We start from the raw sequence: 22,592 nt of genomic DNA on the forward strand, positions 1-22,592 counted from the left end.
ACTACAAATATACTGACAAAATCAATTCTCCTCTCAGGCCTTAGCAAGCTTCATATAATTCTGTGCCAGTTCTGTGTTGCTCTCATGGGCAGCGACAGGAGAGGAGAATAGGGAATGTACATTAGAGTCTGACTAATTGTGTCCCAGAATTCAGAGCTACACCCTGGTCACTCTCAGGGGTGATACCAGCATATGATTAACATTTACAGATCATGGTGATACTCTTTGTGAGTCATGCTCATCTTTGATTGGGTAGGGCTGAGCAAGACTGAGCAATGGCACAATAGTATGAAAAGGGTGCCTCTAACCTAGAGCCAGCCACTCAACAATGCGTAGGATAAAGAGCTATTTGTTCCCACATGGGCATTGTTCGGCTCTGCCTCCCTATTGTCCCTATTCTGTTGTTCTCCCAGGAAAGGATATCTAAGGTGAAAAATGACAGGCATAATCCTCTATTCTGCACAAATGGAATTGGTTGTAGATCCATTACGCACAAAATCAATAATGGCAGATGACGAGAAGAGAGTAGATGTGCAACTCACAAGACAGAGGCATCTCTTAAATCCTATTAGTCTGGTAATAGATTAACCCGATCCATCTCTCCTGACATCTACAAACACTCTCTGGAGAATTACCTGATGCAAAATACCATCATTGGAGAATGATGGTTTACAATATTTTCATACACAGTGAAGGAGTGTTGGTTTGTAAACTATTGAAAATGGATAGAAACTGGATATAAATTAAGATTATCTGCTGATAGTATAGATATACAATGGGGTTGTAATGGTAGTGGTGTGTGTGGATGTTTGTGAGTGCGTGTGTGCGTCCATGTGTATGTGTGTGCGTGCATGTGTCAAATAAAATGTTATTTGTCACATGCTTCTGCAATGGGAATTGTAATGTTTGTGCTTTTCCTATAACCAATTTCTGCGTTCTATTCATGTGCTGTTCCAATAACCAATTTCTGTGTTCATGCAAGTGGCTGACTGTACAAATCACACCTATCAGTAGCTGCAATTTGGCAGTACGCCCAGACCGTGTTTTGAGAACGAATGCCCAAGAACGAACGAAAGACATCTCAGTTTCAAGGTCTCAGCTTAGAGAGGAGAAGCCTCGTGAGGTGTTGGTCTGTCACATGTTTTGAAACAATATTGGTCGGTCACATGAATGAAACAACACGGTAATGATGAATTAATTATGCTAAATCACGCAAATGTAACTTGTCTGTGTAGCTGTGTATAAGACAACTGCTGGGACTGCCCAGGAAGAGCTCCTGATTGACATGTGTACTATGGTGCTTTGAGTTGGTTGGAAACTCTCCAGTGCGCTGACAATAAACAATGATTCATTTAAGATTGACTTCGAGTGTCGCTGTGTAAAAAAAATCCCACAACACTTCATAAACAACAGGTGTAGAGTGACAGTGAAATTAGTACATATGGGTCCTGCTCCACAATGGAGATATCTTTCTATTTTAATAATACAAGGAATAAAAATAATAATAATAACACAAGGAATAAATACACAATGAATAACTTGGCTATATACACAGGGTACCAGTACCGAATCGATGTGCAGGAATACGAGGTAATTGAGGTAGATACACATATAGGTAGGGATAAAGTGACTAAGCAAAGGGATAGATAATAAACAGTAACAGCAGTGTATGTAAATAAAAAAAAGTTAGTGCAAAAAGGGTCAATGCAGATATTTCGTGTAGCTATTGGTTAACTATTTAGCTAACTAGTTAGCAGTCTTATAGCTTGGGGGTAGAAGCTGTTCAGGGTCCTGTTGGTTCCAAACTTGTTACATCGTTATCGCTTGCCATGCGGTAGCAGAGAGAACCGTCTGACTTGGGTGGCTGGTATTTGATCATTTTTAGGGCCTATCTCTGACAGGTCCTGGATGGCAGGGAGCTCAGCCCCAGTAATGTACTGGGCTATACGCACTACCCTCTGTCGCCCCTTGAGGTCTGATGCCAAGCAGTTGTCATACCAAGTGGTGATGCCAGTCAAGATGCTCTCAATGGTGCAGCTGTAGAACCAAATCTGTTCAGCCTCTTGAGGGGGAAGAGGCGTTGTTGTGCCTTTTTCATGACTGTGTTGATTTGTGTGGACCATGACAGTTCCTTAGTGATGTGGACACAAGGAACTTGAAGCTCACGACCTGCTCAACAACAGCCCCGTCGATGTGGATGGGGGCATGCTCGCCCCCCCATTTCCTGTAGTCCACGATCAGCTCCTTTGTCTTGCTGACATTGAGGGAGAGATTATTTTCCGGGCACCACACCACTCTGACCTCCTTCCTGTAGGCTGTCTCATCATCTTCTGTGATCGGGCCTACCACCGTTGTGTCATCTGCAAACTTAATGACGGTGTTGGAGTCATGCGCAGCCACGCAGCCGTGGGTGAACAGAGAGTACAGGAGGGGACTAAGCATGCACCCCTGAGGGGCCCCCGTTTTGAGGGTCAGCATGACGGATGTGTTGTTGCATACACTTACCACCTGGGGATGGCCTGTCAGGAAGTCCAGAATCCAGTTGCAGAAGGAGGTGTTTAATCCCAGGTCCTTAGCTGGATGGAACAATGGTGTTGAACACTGAGCTGTAGTGAACAAACAGCATTCTCACATAGTTGTTCCTCTTGTCCAGGCGGGAAAGGCCAGTGTGGAGTGGAATCGAGATTGCTTAATCTGTGGATCTGTTGTGGCGATTTGGGAATTGGAGTGGGTCACTGATGCTAGATCCAGACAGCCTAAGATAACCATGTGCACCCCATTTTGTATACATTTTACCATCAAGAAGAATGCTACGTTGTCAAACCAACAGCTTTTTGTTGTATTGTTTGGATATAAAGAGATGCTTCAATGCAGCTGACATATTACAACATATATGATTCAGAAGTGTTGTGCTGTGTTGAACTGTACAGTTCTTGACCTAAGATACCAAGCATAAAGGCAATGGTATCTGTAGGAAATGCATTGTCTAGAGTGGCAACAGACAGTGAAATGATCGAAACATGGGTCAGCAGCAACAGTAAAACAGTATTCTGTCAAGTCTGTGGCCGGGATTCAATGCAAGGTGCCTTGTAACGCACGGCTATAGGTCATTTACGTTTGAGCCGACGTATGCATTATTTACCATGAATGCAAGCGGCACCAGAAAATGCCTTTGAAAGCCGCATTGTCGGCTGTGTAGTGGGCTGCTCTATAATGCACCTTGGATTGAATTCGGGACTGTGTCTTCATTGTGACCTATAGTCCACAAATCAATAGACTGTGCATCTTCAAAAGGTGCAGTGTAGTGTTCTTAAAACCTTAAAATAGCTCGAGGCTATACGATACCCCACTCTGCAAGACATGTTCCATTCAAGACTACTTGTGAAACATTACAGGAGACAAACTAGTTGTTGCTGAGCAAATCAAATCCAGCTGAATTGCCTCTGTCTGATATCCAGTCACTTACAGCCGGCCTGAGGCCATGGTAGCTAATGGAGTTTGGGATCTGACCAATCAAATTACTAATTGTTTTTACTTTACGGATAGAATGAAAATGGCTAATATAGACGTAGCTGCTTACACCATGCCCTTTCATTTATCGATATATGACAATCTGAACAGATAAGGAGAATTATATGACAAATTAAAACGATTCCTGCCAAACAAATGGACATAGTACATCACAACTGACCTAACAGTAATTCCCACAGGCTATATTCCAAAACTGTATAATAGCTTACTGTCCTTGTCTCACTCTCATCTTGTTTAGTGGAGTGGCTGTAAGGTGAAAGAGACAAGAAGAGAAAGCTATCCATTCTATCTAGGTCAATAGTATCTACCTCAAGCCTGCAGGTACTGCAGGTACACTTACATTCCAATTTCTGCATCTCTGCAGCTCAGCACTGGACAGCTCCACTTAGCTAGTCGCAAACCTGAAGCCCCAGATACACACCATACAAACACAACACAAACCAATGAAATCTTCCAGAGATTTTCAGATTCCTAGGACAAATCTTCAAATGACATTCTGTCATTCTGATTCATTTATAATCAAGAATGTTCATTATGAAAGTTGTCCCAAAATGACCTGAATTTCTGTGTCATCTGCTGGTTATCCTTAACAGGGAGGAAATGAGAGCGAGGTAGAAAGTCTTACCAGTCAAATGTGATATTCGCACTGGCTGGGTGACCCATCCAATAATCAGGCTCGTAGGGCTAACGTTTCAGTGTCGTGGTAACATCCCCTGAATTCTCCCATAAGCAGAGACTGCAGTCTCTCCTCTCACTTCTCTCCACTGCAGCAGAGCAGGGCAGTACTCTCCCTCTCTTTCTAGCCCTCTCTCTCCTGTACACACCGTCTCCCCCTTTTCCCACCCTCAATCAAATACCCCCCCTCTGTCAATTCTCTCCTCCCTCACTGTCTCTCTCAACATACACAATCTCTACAATTGTCTCTCTACTTCTCTCTCCCTCTCTCGCTCTCTCTTTCTCTCTCCTCATTTGTGATGCTGCTCACACAGTATGCTACGCATCGGTCTAGCATCTGATGGAATGGCCATCGTAAAGGATCAATATGCAAATCCACTTGTCTCTGTTCTTAGGGGTTGTGGAATGGCTCACTGATTTACTGATAGGAGAAAGGGATAGAAGGGGGAAGAAAAGAGAGGCATGGAAGGAGAGAGACAGAGACGAGAGGAGAAGAGGAAAAAGAAGAGAGAGGGGAGAGGGAGGGAGATAGGGGTGAGGATATAGGGAAAGAGAGAGAGAATGGGGAGATGAGGGATGTGGTTACAGCATTTTTTTGAAACGGGTGCTGTTTCTAATCTATTTAAAGTTACACTGAAGTACACTGTACTGTGTATACCAATATTTCATCTTCAGCATACGACCATGAACAAATATTCAGTCCTCCATCTGTAGTGTTTGATATGCCATATTAGGAGTATAAAATCACTCATTATTGGCCCCCCAAAAACTTTTACAGTACATTTAAAGTATCAGTCAAAAGTTTGGGCACACCTACTCATTCCAGGGTTTTTCTTTCTTTTTACAATTTTCTACATTGTGGAATAATAGTAAAGACAACAAAACTATGAAATAACACATGTACTAACCAAAAAAGTGATTAAACAAATCAAAGTATATTTCATATTTCAGATTCTTCAAAGTAGCAACCCTTTTCTTGTTTCATGTTTCTGTGGCTGTAAAGGTACGGATATTGTAAACATGTCACCTTAACTTTGAACTCTCAAGTCATTTAAATGCGCCTTGAGGTTACTGTCCCCACAGTACATGACAAGAATAGGAGTAAGTAAGTCTGCCCCACAGTATGTGAGTCAAGATTGTGCTTAAACTGATGGTGAATTACATGTTGTTTTGTTTTGTAACACAAGGCAGTTTTGCATATCCCATCGACTCATCCATTTAACTCCAGCTGAAATAACCCTTCCAACATATTGTGTCCTTTCATTTGTACAACAAAGTGGCAAAATAACAGCAATACTCATGTTCTAACAGATGTGTTGCCATTTCCTTGCACTCTCATCCCCTCTAGTTTGAGTCAAATCCTCCATCAGCATTCCAGTGAGGACTTCTTGGTGGAAGAATCCTATTTCTGCTCATTTCCAGAACTCTCACAAGGCGCCTCCTGAAACAATACCTTGGCTCCATCCGCGTTTGTGTGGAATTGAACAGCTGGTGAAAGCCAGGCCGCTTAGCGGGCACTCTGTCACTGCTATGTTTCAGCGTGTTATGACTGCTTTTCACCAGATGGGGGCAGTAGTTAACTCACAGCTCACGCTGCATCACTTTATGTTCATCTGCACTGTGCATGGTCGGTTATGGCCTTGGCTGGAGGAAGTAATGAGTTGTTGTTGTGCTGCGTTCCAATTCACTAAACCTTCCTTACTCCTCTTCACCTCCCTACCCTCACTCCCTACCCACTTACTCACCCCCCCCCCCCCCCACCATGTATTTAGAAGCATTCGATTTGTGTTTTTGCCCTAGCACTGCACAGCTGATTCAAATAATCAAAGCTTGACGATGAGTTGGTTATTTGAATCAGCTGTGTAGTGGTAGAACAAAAAAAATGAACTATGCACCCAGGGAGGGCCCCAGGACCGAGTTTGGTAAACCCTATTTCGAAGGAGTTCCCTTAACACCAGTCTATTAGTTTTAAATCGATGAGATGGAGTGCACACTTTGGGGAGGAGGGGAGGATATCAGGCCTCAGCCAGGCTCTGGGTAGACGTTGGCCATAGGCACAGTTCTAGGATCAGTTTACTCTTCAATCTTAATCGTGATCCGTTAGAGGGGATGTGTTTAACACAGGTCTAAGGACAGTTTATTCTCCTATCTTAAACCCAATCCATTAGAGGGCGAAACGTTTAACACAGATCTAGGATCAGTTCAGTCTCCTATCTTAATCCCAATGCATTAGAGGGGGAAACGTTTAACACAGATATAGGATCAATGTACTGTCCTATCTTAATCCCAATCCATTAGAGCAGGAAACATTTAACACAGATTGTGGCACATCATTTGAAATGTGAAGCAAGTTACAGGATTTCCTCCTTACTATGAACAGTTTCATTTAGACCCTTGTCAAAAATGTATTGCCTTCAAATGGCCTAATGTATAGACCAGGGATGAGCAACTCCAGTCCTCAGGGACCTGAATGCTATCAAATCAAATCAAATCGAATTGTATTTTTCACATGCGCCGAATACAACAGCTGTAGACCTTACAGTGAAATGCTTACTTACAAGCCCTTAACCAACAATGCTTTATGAGTAAAAAAAATAGATAAGTAAAAAATTGAAAATAGAAAATAAAAGTAACAAATTATTAAACAGCAGCAGTAAAATAACAAGTGAGGGTATATACAGGGGGTACCGATAGAGTCAATGTGCGGGGGCACCGGTTAGTCAAGGTAATTGAGATAATATGTACACTATCGTTCAAAAGTTTGGAGTCACTTAGACATGTCATTGTTTTTGTCCATTAAAATAACATCAAATTAATCAGAAATACAGTATAGACATTGTTAATGTTGTAAATGACTATTGTAGCTGGAAACGGCAGATTTTTTATGGAATATCTACAGTACATAGACGTACAGAGGCCCTTTCTCAGCAACCATCACTCCTGTGTTCCAATGGCACGTTGTGTTAGCTAATCCAAGTTTATCATTTTCAAAGGCTAATTGATCATTAGAAAACCCTTTTGCAATTATATTAGCATAGCTGAAAACTGTTATGCTGATTAAAGAAGCAATAAAACTGTCCTTCTTTAAACTAGTTGAGTATCAAGAGCACAGGTGTCAAACTCATTCCACGGGGGGCCGAGTGTCTGCGGGTTTTCGCTCCTCCCTTGTACTTGATTGATGAATTAACATCACTAATTAGTTAGGAACTCCCCACACCTGGTTGGCTAGGGCTTTATTGAAAGGAAAAACCAAAAACCTGCAGACACTAGGCCCTCCGTGGAATGAGTTTGACACCCCTGATCTAGAGCATCAGCATTTGTGGGTTCGATTACAGGCTCAAAATGGCCAGAAACAAAGATTTTTCTTCTGAAACTCGTCAGTCTATTCTTGTTCTGAGAAATGAAGGCTATTCCATGCGAGAAATTGCCAAGAAACGGAATATCTCGTACAACGATGTGTATTACTCCCTTTACAGAACAGTGCAAACTGGCCCTAACCAGAATAGAAAAAGGATTGGGAGGCCCCGGTGCACAACTGAGCAAGATGACAAGTACATTAGAGTGTCTAGTTTGAGAAACAGACACCTCACAATTCCTCAACTGGCAGCTTCATTAAACAGTACCCACAAAACACCAGTCTCAACATCAACAGTGAAGAGGTGACTCCGGGATGCAGTCCTTCTGTTGGAGTCATGCCTGGCCACACAGTCATGAGTGAACAGGGAGTACAGGTGGGTACAGGAGGGGACTGAGTGGCAGATATGTTGTTCCCTACACTTACCACCTGGGGGCGGCCCCTCATGAAGTTCAGGATCCAGAGGGAGGTGTTCAGTCCCAGGGTCCTTAGCTTGGTGATGAGCATTGGGGGCACTATGATGTTGAATGCTGAGCTGTAGTCAATGAATAGCATTCTCACATAGGTGTTCCTTTTTCCAGGTGAGAAAGAGCAGTGTGGAGTGCAATAGAGATTGCATCATCTGTGGATCTGTTTGGGCGGTATGCAAATTGGAGTTGGTCTAGGGTTTCTGGGATAATGGTGTTCCATAAAGTAGTCCATTGGGAAAGCCAAAAAGTATAGTGTTTGTGATAACAGCAGGAAAATATCATATTAAATGCAAGCAATTTTTTCAGAAGCCAATTAGAACATAGTGTCCACTCGGGATAGTTTTATCTAACAACCTGTTTTATCTCTATCACCTTGTTCCAGTACTGCAGGCATTGAATTGCCACGGGGGGAATTCAGACCAGAGTTAGGAAAGTGTAAATGGAACATTATTACCTTTTTGTGCCCTTTTGCTGTACTCGTATTCTGAGCCAGTGCCGGCAAGGTACGCATTTGGGGTGGAGATCAAATAAATGGAAGGGAGGCGGAGGTGTATCTAGAGATACGTCGTATTCTGACCTTGATTTAATTTCCTCATCATTTCGTCACCTTTACGCTTGAGGAAATGATGAATGAGGTCGAGCAACCTGCCGGTTCCAGTGGAAAAACATCGAATAGATTTTTCCCCTATTCTCCATTCACTGTCATTTACAAATTGATAATAGCTACGGTAGGTCAATTAGTAATCAGTTTGGATAAGGGGATGGTAAATATATATGAACATTCCTTTAGATCTATTTGACCTCATGGTCGCTGGAGACAAATGTGAAACCAGTCACATGGCAGCACACTGAAGCATATCAACATGACAGGTAGGCTATGTGTGCCCCTTTCCCACAATGAAGTGCTGTTATGCAGAATTTAAATTGCATGGCCTTATATCTTGCAGGGATGAATCTTGGAGACACAAGCCAAATGAGATGACAAGCCAAATCTGTGCAGTGACAGTCGGGCCAAACGTATCCTTTGTGCGTTCAAGAATGTTTTTAATTTCAGCCTTTTTTTAAATAATTTGTATCATGTTAAATGTTTGGCACTATCGGTAGCTATCGTCGGTAATACTCACACACATTCTTAACTGTCACGTAAGTGTTAGTTCCCTTAAATGTTAGGCCTATATTTGGCATCATTCCATTACATCGTTAGTTTCCCTTTCTTTCCTCTGTCATGTCCGTGTGGTTGAGCCTGAGGGTCACTAGCAACGGTGGATAGTATTTAACGTATAACAAGTTGTTCAGTAATTTTGAACATGTAGCCCACTTCGTGGACTCATCATGGAATCAGGCTCCAGGTTTCAGCCTGGCAGTTTAAACCTGGAGCCCGACGGGACCGTTGTCATATCAGTTCCATGAACAGCGAGGGTAAATTTATAGGACTATTGGTCAACACTTACTGTTAGAGTTTTCTCCCCTTCCAATATTTAGAGATGTCGGATCGTAATTTGATCAAATGTTTAACTTGTAATGTATTTGAGGCTTAATTTCCAATTACAAATTTCAGTCTTGATTTTCCCTTACGAAAAATCTAACAACCCTAACACAAATGTGACTTGTTTCAGGAAACGAGGTGTATGTTCACGTGTCACTACTCCACATGAGAGGCAATTGAACGTAAACAACAACAAAAAATAATCTAAATCATTTTTTGGGCAGAAATGCCTTCTGGAACATTTGAACTTTCATGTGCCTTAATAACAAACGTGTATGCCATCTGTAAATACGAATAAAATGGTTCAATTTCGAGCCTAGTTGGTTTAGCCACGGAAAAAGTGGGAACCTTCCCGCTAGCCATGATTGGCTGAGATAATGGATGGGCTGGACATGCCGAGACATGAGTTTGGATTGAAATGCCATGTAGCCCACTTCTGTCTATAACATGAGCTGGTCAGTATGTGTAGGTAATCCTTTCTAATGCATTTTTTTATTTGATTAACCTATATTTAACTAGGCAAGTCAGTAAAGAACAAATTCTTATTTACAATGATGGCCTACCCCGGCCAAACCCGGACAACACTGGGCCGCCCGATGAGACTCCCAATCACAGTCAGATGTGATGCAGCCTGGATTTGAAACAGGGACTGCAGTGACACCTCTTGCACTGAGATGTAGTGCCTTAGACCGCTGCGCCACTCGGGAGCCCAAAAGCCATGTAGTAGAACTGAAAAAGTGTTGCTCTCCACTTTCTGGAAGACCGAGTTTTGAAATCAGTGGAATAGCCGGTGGAATTAGACTATGATAGCTATGGAAATGGAGAAAATTCTGGCATTTGATTGCAAATATGCAGAGGGAGTAGAAAAGAGAACACACTGTTGAACAGAAGGCTGGTGAATAAAACACCTGTCTCCAGATTACATCTTCAAACTAAGGGCAACCATGGCATCTGTGACAGAGAGTGAGAAGCGTCCATCTAAGTCTAGCTAGCAAAATTGAAAGTTGTTTTCAGGTGAGGGCTCTCGAAGTTTGGTGTCAGGAAAATAACCTCTCACTCAACGCCAACAAAACAAAGGAGATGCTCGTGGACTCAGGAGGCTGAAGAAATTCGGCTTGTCACCTAAAACCCTTACAAACTTTTACAGACGCACAATTGAGAACATCCTGCTGGGCTGTATCACCGCCTGGTACGGCAACTGCACCACCCACAACCGCAGGGCTCTCCAGAGGGTGGTGCGGTCTGGGCAACCCATCATCGGGGGCAAACTACCTGTCCTCCAGGACACCTACAGCACCCGATGTCACAATCACCGAGCCACTGCCTGTTCACCCAGCAATCATCCGGAAAGGCAAGGTCAGTACAGGTGCATCAAAGCTGGGACCCAGAGACTGAAAAACAGCTTCTATCTCAAGGCCATCAGATTGTTAAACAGCCATCACTAGCAGAGATAATCTGCTGCCTATATGCAGACTTGAAATCATTGGCCACTTTAAGAGGTTATTTTCACTTTAATAATGCCCCTTCACAATGTTTACATATCTTGTATTACTCATCTCATATGTATATACTGTATTCCATACTATCTATTGGATCTTAGCCTATGCTGCTCTGACATTGCTCATCCATATATTTATACATTCTTATTCCATTCCTTTACTTAGATGTGTGTGTATTAGGTAGTTGTTGTGGAAGTGTTAGATATTACTTGTTAGATATTGCTGCACTGTCAGAACTAGAAGCACAAGCATTTCGCTACACTTGCAATAACATCTGCTAACCATGTGTATGTGACCAATAAAATCTGATTTGATTTGATTTCAAGTTAACGCGTACTGTTTGCTAGCTAGCTAACGTTAGCTGGCTTGCTCGCTAGCTAACGTTATGTGTATGATCTGTGTGGTAATATTATTTGTATCTCAGAGCCTTTTGCATTGCTAGTTGTAGCCTAACGTTATCTAGCTAGCTAACATTGAACCTGGTTGGTTAGCTACCTGCAGATTCATGTAGGTTAATAACGTTATGAGTTGGGATTATGGTTCATTGTTTAGCTAGCTAGCTAGTTGCATGTCTAAACAAAAGACTCCACTATGCAAGTAACCATTTCACTACACCTTATGTATCCTGTGCATGCGACAAATAAACTTAGATTTTATCTGATATAGTATGCGTTTACCAAAGACAGTAATGTGAAGAACATGACCTGCACCAAAGTCAAATTAGGATATAACGTTAGGCCAGCGAGACAGTGTCCAAGTTAAAAAATTATCTGGTAGAATGTCCTGATTTTATTTAGTCACAATCGTAATCTATTTTCTGTAATTGGCTCGCCATTAACTTGTAAATAATGATCTTGTTGTGAGTTTATTTTCCTGTAATAATGAAGACAAATGAGCTGAAGTATGGTCATTATGATGTGATCATAATTTGAACTGGCTAGCCAGCTAACTTAACATTAGGTAGCTAGCTAACAATCTAGAAAAAAAAAAAAACATTGGTTAGAAAGATGCTTTTAGTTGCCTGATTTGCCCAATTTACATATACAATAAGTGCATTGATGACATCATTCCCACAGTGACCATACGTACATACCCTAACCAGAAGCCATGGATTACAGGCAACATCTGCACTGAAATAAAGCTGCCTCTTTCAAGGAGTGGGACTCTAACCCAGACGCTGATAAGAAATCCGCGCTACGCCCTCAGATGAATCATCAAACAGGCAAAGCGTCAATACAGGACTAAGATTAAATCATACTACACCGGCTCCGATGCTCGTTGGATGTGGCAGGGCTTGCAAACTATTACAGACTACAAAGGGAAGCACAGCCGCGAACTGCCCAGTGACACGAGTCTGCCAGATGAGCTAAATTAGTTCTATGCTCGCTTCGAGGCTAGCAGCACTGAAACATGCTTGAGAGAATCAGCTGCCCTGACAAGTGTGTGATCACTCTCTCCGTAGCCGATCTGAGTAAGACCTTTAAACAGGTCAACATTCACAAGGCCAGACAGATTTCCAGGACGTATACTCCGAGCATGTGATGACCAACTGGCAAGTGTCTTACACTGACATTTCAACCTGCCCCTGACCGAGTCTGTAACACCAACATGTTTCAAGCAGACCATTATAGTGCCTAAGAACACTAAGGTAACCTGCCTAAATGACTACCGACACGTAGCACTCACGTCTGTAGCCAAGAAGTGCTTTGAAAGGCTGGTCATGGCTCACATCAACACCATTATCCCAGAAACCCTAGACCCACACAATTTGCATACCGCCCCAACAGATCCACAAATGGGTCCTTCATGGGTGCGTGCTCTGTCCCCTCCTGTACACCCTGTTCACCCATAACTGCATGGCTAGGCATGACTCCAACACCATCATTAAGTTTGCCAATGACACAACAGTAGGCCTGGTCACCGACAACGATGAGACAGCATATAGGATAGGGAGAAGGTCAGAGACCTGGCCGTGTGGTGCAAGGATAACAACCTCTCCCCCAACGTGATCAAGAAAAAGGAGATGATTGTGGACTACAGGAAAAGTAGGACCGAGCACGCCCCTATTCTCATCGACGGGACTGTAGTGGAGCAGGATGAGAGGTTCTTGTTCACATCACCAACAAACTATCATGGTACAAACACACCAGGACAATTGTGAAGAGGGCACGACAAAACATATTCCCCCTCAGGAGACTGAAAAGATTTGGCATGGGTCCTCAGATCCTCAAAAAGTTCTACAGCTGCACCACTGAGAGCATCCTGACTGGTTGCATCACCGCCTGGTACGGCAATTACTCGGCCTCCGACCGCAAGGCACTATAGAGGGTAGTGTGTACGGCCCAGTACATCACTGGAGCCAAGCTTCCTGCCATTCAGGACCCCTATACCAGGCGGAGTCAGAGGAAGGCCCTAAAAATTGTCAAAGACTCCAGCCACCCCAGTCATAGACTGTTCTCGCTGCTACCGCACGGCCAAGTCTAGGTCCGAAAGGCTTCTTTAACAGCTTCTACCCCCAAGCCATAAGACTCCTGAACAGATAATCAAATTGCTACCCAGACTATTTGCATTGTCTACCTATGTACATATTACCTCAATTACCTCGACTAATCGGTGCCCCCGCACATTGACTCTGTATCAGTACCCCCTGTATATAGCCTCGCTACTGTTATTTTACTGCTGCTCTGTAACACATCTTTTAAAATCTATTTTTTACTTAACACTTATTTTTCTTAAAACTGCATTTTTGGCAAGTAAGCATTTCACAGTAAGGTCTACACCTGTTGTATTCGACACATGTTACAAATCACATTTGATTTGATTTGATTTAAATTCATAATTTTAACAGGTGGGTTTATTGGTGTTAAAATACACTAGTTATGCTATTTTGGACCACCAGGCTGCTGATGTCATACAGCCTGTAGTTTTTGTGTTTATCCTTTTTCATAACAACAATGATAAGTTTGATGTCGGACGGCAATAGAATGTCCATGATGTCACCGGGACAACTATCGATAGACGTAGTCTAAACCAGCCTTAAGTATTGAAATCTTTGGTTTAGTACATGGCCTCACATGTGAATCCTTAAAGAGATAGGTGGGGCTAAGGCTTAAGAGGGTGTGAACAATGCTTAATAGGTGTAAACAAAAAAGAGCTCTCCAGAAGGTTTACAAAAACTTTCAAAGCAGAATTACTTTCCCATTATTCCTCAACTGTAGTGTATGATATATAATTTTCCAGCTCCGAGTCTCTACTTTTCTCCAATGTAAAAAACACCATTACAAATTTTGCTACATAAGACCGATTCAAGCCGGTCAGTCACAAATGTCCATTCATTATAATCCACATAATAATTCACATTTCCTGTTTCTGCAGGATTATTTTCCTGCTGTAATAAACTGGCTCAAATGAACATATATCTGTAATTGAACAACTGCATGGCAACTTTCAAGATTAATCATACCACTGTATTTTTTGATTCGCCCAAATATGTTGTGCGTAAAGACTCTCCAAACCTGTTTTTTTACGAAGTAGGTTGATTCCTAAATACGTTGCTAACCCTAAATAATCTACAAGATAAGATCCATTTTTTTATCTACCAATTGGTGCTGAAACTGAGATATGCATAGGCCTGATGGCTTTCTTTAATTGATCCCGACCCTTTCAATTCTGAACCTGTTCTCTCGATATGTTATAGTCTGTCGAGAAAATTCAAACTAAAGGTACACAATATTTAAAGGGATGGCTTTAGATAAATGTACTGAAACCCCCATTGAATGAAAAGTCCATTGGGAAACCTGTTGGCAGCAAGTAGGATGGTTTCAGCGGTCTAATTAAATTTACTCTGTCATATTGCCTGTGTGTAGCTGGTGTAGAGGAGTCAGTCGCAGGACAGCAGATACGAGTAATAAACGTACTTTACTCAAATATTCACAAATACAACGCAATAATTCGAGCCCACAATAACGGCCCGTATTACAAACAAACAATCACTCACAAAAAACATGGGGGAACAGAGGGTTAAATAATGAACAAGTCATTGGGGGAATGAAACCAGGTGTGTAAGACAAGGACAAAACAAATGGAACATGAAAAGTGGATCGGCGATGGCCAGAAGGCTGGTGACTTCGACCACCGAACGCTGCCCGAACTGATCTGTGTTAAAAGGTTTTTTATTTTGTGCCTATTGAACAGGGCCATGCTTAAAATCTGCAGCCAACAGACTACAGAACAACACCAACCCAAGTGCAGAGAAATGGCTTACCAGAGGAGGCTTTTTAGATGTCACTTGTCTAAAGTTTGTGGTGGATGGATTATGATCCTCTGTACAAACAGGCCGATAGATCTAGAGAGAGAATGGGGGTATATAGCCTGCATGTTACATAAATCAAAACTGGATCAATATAAAGGACCTTGCTCATAAAGAAGAGGGCAGTTCAATCATGAGTCATGACTGAAGATTCTACAGCAGACATGCGTCAACCAAGATCCAGTACACTCTTAGAAAAAAGGGTTGCAAAAGGGTTCTTCGGCTGTCCCCTTGGAAAACCCTATTTGGTTTTAGGCTAGAACCCGTTTGGGTTCCATGTAGAACCCTCTGTAGAAAGGGTTCTACATGGAACCCAACAGGGTTATACCTGGAAGCAATAAGGGTTATTTAAAGGGTTCTCCTATTGGGACAGCCGAATAACACTTTTAGGTTCTAGCTAGCACCTTCTTTTCTAAGAGTGTACGTGGTAGTGGGTGAGTTAGTATGTTCTTCAGATTGTTGCAAACAACACAGTTGCTAAAGAAGGCACATAAGCTTTATTGAAGAATGCAATATTTTGGAGCAGATTCTTCGTGGGCTGTTCAAAGAACACACTAAACCCATTATAGTAATTAACCTCATTTAGATGACCTGATGTTACCAATCAACATCAAACAAAAAATACAGTATGCCTGTAAGATGAAGTCAGAGTGATGTTGTGAATACGGTGTTAGATTGTACTACAGTGCATACAGATAACAGATTCAACCAGTCACCATTACCGACTCAGCAGCTCTAGTATGATGGTGCCATTTGACATGACATTCTGCAAGGTCAAAGTGCAGCTGCCGCGGCAACCCAGGGAGCGTAACAGTGGTCTGGAGCTCGTGAATGATTTATTCCCAAAGTTTCCCCTCCCCCCTCTGCAGTAAGGGATGCCGCCCGCCTCCCCTCCCTTGGCCCCTGCCCCCCTTCTCTCCTGCTCCTCCAAACCAAACCAAATGCCCTGCATCTATCTGTAAGAGAAACTCAGTCAACCTGGACCCGAATCCAATGTTTCATCTCCGCATGAGCGGTTCGGTTATGCCCTGGGGACTGCTGAGCTAAGACAAGAAAACAACCAACCAAAATCAAAGGGACAAATAATAAACCCAGTCCATAGTGGCAATGTGTGGTTGTGCTGAGTTGCGTGCGTAGTACAGGGTGCTTGTAGTTGTCAATGTTATTTGGGCCACGTTTCACTCCCCTCCGCTGTGACTGCAAAGAGGACAGGGAAAAGACTGCATCCTCTCCAGCACCTGCAGGCAGCACTGCAATGCAGGGGTTTAGCATAGAAATGTGAAGCTAGAGAGCACACAGGCAAAAGGAGGTCTGCCGATTGCTTCTCTCCACTCCACTCTGTCTCCTTCTGACTCTCTCTCTCTCTCTCTCTCTCTCTCTCTCACACATATTGCACAAACACACAGACATGCAGGAATGAATGCACGCACGCACACACACACACATGCACACGCACACCCACACACACACACACTTACAAATGAGATTGTTAAGTTCAGCCCCTCTGATTATGTTCCTTGCTGATGTATTTGACAAGCGAGAGTGTTTCTATGTCTGTGATAAGAGCATGCAGGGCAAGCATTTTGTAGTGTGCACGAGTCCTAAAATGGCCACATTATGTCAGCAGGGGCTGCTAGTAAAACAGAGAGAGAAAAAAGAGCTGAAGCATAAATGATGCTGCTCATTTCCAGAACGGAATTCCCGGCTTGCAAGAACCACTCCGGTTAATTCTTTATTCAAAGTACACAACATACTGTATATTAGGCAAATAAAGCTCCACAATAAAGTTCCAAAATCAACTAATGCTGAGATATATAAAGATGGAGTTTGATATACACATGGATGCGCGCGAACGCACACAAACACACGTCTCTCCAGCTGGGCCCCTCGTAATGCTGAGAGTGAAACTGCAAGACAGCCAAGAGCAAAACTAGGGGGGTGTGGTCTACAAAAGGCAGTAATGAACAGATAGTATCACAGCGAACCCGCAGCAGTAGTCTCAGTAGTAATATACAGTAGCATTGTAGTTAGCTCTGGAATGACTGTGTTTGACTGATGATATCATTGTTACAGTTTGGCCTGCAGCTGATACAGTAGACTATCCTGAACAGACAAACATGTAGCAGTGCCGTAGGTCTAATTAACAACAGTTACTCTCAGAGAGATTATATGATGCTTATGATTGCTGAATTCATAAACAGACAGAGCATGGATCAATTGGACCAATGCAAACATCAGCACACAAACACAGTTACTAAGTCTAGATCTCTGATAGAGGGCAAATGAGCAAGCTCACATCAAAGCGATATCCCGACCTCACCAAGTTTACACCAATATCTGATAATAAAGTAAAACTAGGAAAAATACATTTACAGAAGTAAATGTGGTGTGCTTGCTAGTCTTGAAGTATCTACGGTAGTGAAATAATAGTATTGTGGTAGAGGTAGTGCTGGAAGTGGCAATTGCAGTATTATCAATGGTAGTAATAGGATTTTCATAGGCTGTGTGTTAGTTATAGTGACCTATTTTGGACTGGTTTGCAGGTGTGGAGTTATTATAGTGGGTTATAGTGGGCTAGTTTAGTAGGCTAAGGTGAGTATCATCATAAGCCATATGCTTGTGTTTTTAAGCTCTCAAATATTTTCGTTTGAACATTCTGAATGTTTTGTGGCAGTGATTTTAGTTTAGAATGTTCAAGCCTACATTCCACCATTGAAATGAATAGGGACACAACAAGTTTCATAATTTATAAAGTAGGAATGGTCGCTTAAAGCTGTTGAAGCTATCTAAGTTGAGTCAGTCTGTACATGTCAGCATTGGGGTGGTGTTTGCAGCTGAAACAGATCAAGAGCAGTGGTTTATCCCCATTTTCCCTTTGAAGTCTATGGAGCGTTTATGCAAATTGTACATGGTTATTGTTCAAAATGGTATCAAATACACTCTTACAGACCAGTCTGCTCAATTTAAAGTTTGAATGGAGTTTCTAGCTTCAACAGCTGAACAATGCTAATGACCAGAATTCTTCCCATTCACGTCCATGGCACCTGAAAGACATTCGAATTATGCAAATACAGATGTGGGCTCTTATTTTGATCACCCTGTAGCAGCAGAACTTTCCTCCATTTGCAGGAAATGTAAAACTTGTCGTGTATTTGAGGTTTGAAAAGGCTTCTGAAGTTTGTAAGTTCCATTTTGAAATGTCGGACCCCTACAAAAATGACCAAAAATTATAATCCAAATAATAATTCACATTTAATGTTGCAGCATTATTGTTTTCCTGCTGTAGCAAACTGGATCAAATGAACCCTTGGAGGGTCTTGTTTCGCATTCATGGGCTTATTAAATATTGTTAGTAAAACATTCTCTTTTTTTTTTACAATGGCAACGCTACCTATTCTCTCTTCGAATTTGAAAAGCCATAATAGTCCCATCAAGCGTTCAGGCTGTCTTGATGAGAGCAAGAAACCATATTGATATAGCAGTGGTCCAAGAAACACACCTCTTCCAAAAGGACGCACATAGACTAGAGAACTATTTCTATAAACTGGCTGCTTTTTTTTTTATCAGCCACCCAAAAAGTTGTAACCATAATGATACATAAGAAACTCAAAATCACCATCTTGAGTAAAGATGAAGACACAGAAGGCAGAATCACTTTCCTTAAATGTATCCATAATGGAACAAATATTGCCTTTATTAAAGATGCACTAAGCAGAAATCGCTCCACCGTTTCCTGGTTGCTAAAATTCGAATAGTTCGCCTAATTTTAGTTTATGTGACGAAACAAGCATGTAAAAGTGTAGAGAATCAGTGTACCATCTAAACCGCTGTGAAATATATTTTCCATAACCGAAGATATTGTACTTTCAGCTGTGTACAAAATCGAAAGAAAAAGACGCAAAAAAAGAAGGACTGCAAGCGTAGAAATAGTGCACATAGAACAGATCTACTGCTTCATAGACTTGCTTTCAATGAGAATTACAGATCCATAACACAAATTCTGTGTGAATTTGGTTGGGTTGCCCAAAAAGTTACATATTGCAGCTTTAATGTGTACGCTCCAAATTCATAATGTTCTATTACATGTTTTGATTCTCTGAACAGCATATTCTTAGAATTAACTGAATTCCATCTGGTTATTGGGACAGAAATGAATGCCATTTTGAACATGTGGGCCAAATCTAATACGACCAACTACAATCCACATGCGACCAAGGCTCTCCACCATATCCTCACCGATTAATATACTCCCAAAATCATTATTTTTTGTGTTTTATCTCACGATGTAGAACAAGCTTTTGATAGACCAGAGATATGACCATTCTGTCTTGGAATATACGGGAATAGGCTCCAATTTCATTAACATGATTAAAATGCTATCTGCAAATCCCTGAGTCATAGTTATAACAGACAATATTGCTCCGCTCCATTAAAAATCACTAGAAGCAGCAGACAAGGCAGTTCTATTTTTATTATCTATGGAACCCCCTGGCCCAGGCAATTTGTCAATCGAAGGAAATAACACCAACTTCCCTAAACTCCACTGATCACTTAATCTCATTATACTCTGAAAATATTTTACTGTATCTAGAAAATGTATCTCAATTGCTCCAAAACGCATTGAAGATCATAGTTAAATTCAGCAAAAAATTCCAAATTCAATATTCAGTTAAATCCCGTTAGCGGGATTTCAGCCGTAAGAAGTTCATCTCAAGTTATAAAATGTATCTAACCAAATCAGCCCTACTGTCTCTCAAGACCCCGAAGGAGGACTCCATCTCTATTTATGGAATCCCAATCATTTCCCATTTTAAACATTTGGGAATATATATATGTATATTCCTTCCTTAGAAAAAAAAACATTGTCAGAAAGATTAACAGAACGCTCAAATCAATTCAATCCGACCTTAGTAGATGGAATAACATCCCAGGTGTTTTAAAACCGGCAGAATGTCTATTGTTAAAAATAATATATTGCCACGGTTGAATTTCTGTAGTTCAATGCTTCTCATGGCTCCCGATTCTGGCTATTGGGATAAAAATGTATAATGCATTTATTTGGCAAGGTAAGCGATCCCGGATAAAATAAAATAAACTTACAAAGAGGGAAAGACATAGGAGGACAATTAGTACCAAACTTTGAATTGTATTTCCAGGCACTAGCATTTCGCCCCATCCTAAATTTGTTTAGACACAACTCTTCTGCCCTCTGGCTGAATATGAAGAGAAATATGGTGTCTCATATTGCCCTGAAAGAGGTGGTCTTCACTGATATACACTACATGACCAAAGGTGTGTGAACACCTGCTCGTGGAACATCTCATTCCAAAATCATGGGTATTAATATAGAGTTGGTCCCCCCTTTGCTGCTACACCAGCCTCCATTCTTCTGGGAAAGCTTTCCACCAGAAGTTGGAACATTGCTGCGGGAATTGCTTCCATTCAGCCAAAAGAGCATTAGTGAGGTCGGGCACTGATCTTGGGAGATTAGGGTTGGCTCAAAGTCGGTGTTCCAATTCATCCCAAAGCTGTTCGATGGGGATCAGGTCAGGGCTCTATGCAGGCCAGTTATGTTCTTCCACACCGATCTCAACAAACCATTTCTGTTTGGACTTCACTTTGTGCAGAGTGTATTGTCATGTTGGAACAGGAAAGGCCAAACTGTTGCCACAAAGTTGGAAGCACAGAATCGTCTAGAATGGCATTGTATGCTGTAGCGTTAAGATTTCCCTTCACTGGAACTAAGGAGGTTAGCCCGAGCCATGAAAAACAGCCCCAGACCATTATTCCTCATCCACCAAACTTTACAGTTGGCACTATGCATTGGGGCAGGTAGCATCCCCTGACATCCACCAACCCCAGATTCGTCCATCTGATTCGCCAGATGATTCACTCACTCCAGAGAACGCGTTTCCACTGCTCCAGAGTCCAATGGTGGCGGGCTTCACAACACTCCAGCCGACGCTTGGCATTGTGCATGGTGATTTTAGGCTTGTGAAGGTTTCATGAAGATCCCGACAAACAGTTATTGTGCTAACGTTGCTTCCAGAGGCGGTTTGGAACTCGATAGGGAGTGTTGCAACCGAGGACAGACAATTTTTACGTGCTATGCACTTCAGCACTCAGCGGTCCCATTCTGTGAGCTTGTGTGACCCACCACTTCGTGGCTGAGAAGTTTTTGCTCCAAGACGTTTCCATTTCACAACAACAACAATTACAGTTAACCGGGGCAGCTGTAGCAGGGCAGAAATTTGACAAACTGAATTGTTGGAAAGGTGACATCGTATGATGGTGCCACGTTGAAATCACTGAGCTCTTTAGTAAGGTCATTCTACTGCCAATGTTTGTCTATGGAGATTGCATGGCTGTGTGTTCGATTTTATACAACTGTCAACAACAGGTGTGGCTGAAATAGCCAAATCCACTCATTTGAAAGGGTGTCCACATACTTTTGTATATATAGTGTATGTACTTTGGGTTAGACACAATCATTAAGAACCATATAATCCAATAAAGTATTTTGACTTTGTGAAAATACTCTATTTGGACCTAACTTGCTTATCACTTTTTTCACGTGGTTTCTACCTTCACAGACTCAATGAATGAATTATGATCTCTACCTAAATATTTGGTCACATGATTCATTTTGTGTATGGTTTCCTAGAAGCAATGGGTGGCTCAACTAACTCATTGTCTCAATTTACCCCATTCTCCCCCACTTCATTATGACATACATTGAAACATTAAACACTTTGTTATGGGGAAGGGACTAGGCAGGCAGTGGGTAATGGGTAGAGAAAGTAATGGAGCCCCATCATTTGTGGCATTCCAATTAGAGGATGACTGCAACAGATGCAGGATCTTAATTTGAGCTACTTTGCTACAGCAGGAAAATAATACTGCAGCAAATCAAATCAAACAACATTTGATTTTTCATATGTGCCAAATACAGCAGGTATTTCACCTTACAGTAAAATGCTTACTTACAAGCCCTTAACCAAAAATGATGTTTTATGAAAAATACCTAAAAAAATAAGAAATAAAAGTAACAATTAATTAAAGAGCAGCAGTAAAATAACAACAGCGAGGCTATATACAGGGGGTACTGATACAGAGTCAATGTGCGGGGGCACCGATTAGTCGAGGTAATTGAGGTAATAAATACATGTGGGTAGAGTTATTAAAATGTCTTCTGCATAGACAATAACAGAGAGAAGCAGCAGCGTAAAAGAGGGGGGGGGGTAATGCAAATAGACTGGCTAGCCAT

The 22,592-nt window shown here is 41.9% G+C and overlaps 1 protein-coding gene across 6 annotated transcripts in view; it reads right to left on the reverse strand.

Moving 5' to 3' along the window:
* The window catches only part of LOC139535406 (synaptotagmin-2-like), a 70,857-nt gene that overhangs the window by 21,230 nt on the left and 27,035 nt on the right, over positions 1-22,592 (reverse strand). The window contains exons 1-2 of one of the 6 annotated variants that reach the window (XM_071334778.1): positions 4,157-4,284; positions 3,872-3,932 (exon numbers count right to left, since the gene is read on the reverse strand). The exons of 2 other annotated variants lie outside the window; for them this stretch is intronic. The gene's annotated coding sequence lies outside the window, so the exon portion shown is untranslated. Of the gene's footprint in view, positions 1-3,871; positions 3,933-4,156; positions 4,344-22,592 lie in introns of those variants that run through there. 3 more of the 6 variants (XM_071334775.1, XM_071334776.1, XM_071334773.1) reach the window with 3 other exon arrangements.

Source organism: Salvelinus alpinus, chromosome 12 (genome assembly GCF_045679555.1).
Source record: "Salvelinus alpinus chromosome 12, SLU_Salpinus.1, whole genome shotgun sequence".
Lineage (NCBI taxonomy): Eukaryota > Metazoa > Chordata > Actinopteri > Salmoniformes > Salmonidae > Salvelinus > Salvelinus alpinus.